Here is a 419-nt window from a genome sequence, read left to right as displayed (position 1 = left end):
GCTGGGCACGGCGAGCGCGGGGCGGGGGCTGCCGCGGTCACGGCAATTAGAAGTCACCCGGTCTCCTCCTGCCTGAATCCGGGTGTCCGTCTCCCCTGTTAAAACGCCTGTGAATTGCCTCTAGCCCGCCGTTAATTGCCTTGCTTCGACAGGAGCCCCCGCAGCGCCGGGCAGCTGCGGAAACGTGCGGGCGATGCGAAGTGTTAACTTCGCCCTGGGCGCCGGAGCGCGCGCTGTTCCCTGCTTCTGGCTGGAGCCCTGGTGCACGGTCATGCACCTTTCTCTGGCAAGCCTCCTGGCCAAAGCAGCTCATGCCGAGCGTTGAACTTGCAGCGCTCCTTCCCGAGAGTCGGGCAGAAGGGCAGCGGCGGCGGCGGGCCGGAGGCGTGCGCCTGGCCCGGGCCGGACCTCACCCGCGG

The sequence above is a fragment of the Haliaeetus leucocephalus genome, unplaced genomic scaffold, assembly GCF_000737465.1.
Source record: "Haliaeetus leucocephalus isolate CR32 unplaced genomic scaffold, Haliaeetus_leucocephalus-4.0 Scaffold240, whole genome shotgun sequence".
NCBI classification, from domain to species: domain Eukaryota; kingdom Metazoa; phylum Chordata; class Aves; order Accipitriformes; family Accipitridae; genus Haliaeetus; species Haliaeetus leucocephalus.
The sequence above is the reverse complement of the archived record's forward strand: the minus strand, read 5'-3'. Positions refer to the sequence as shown.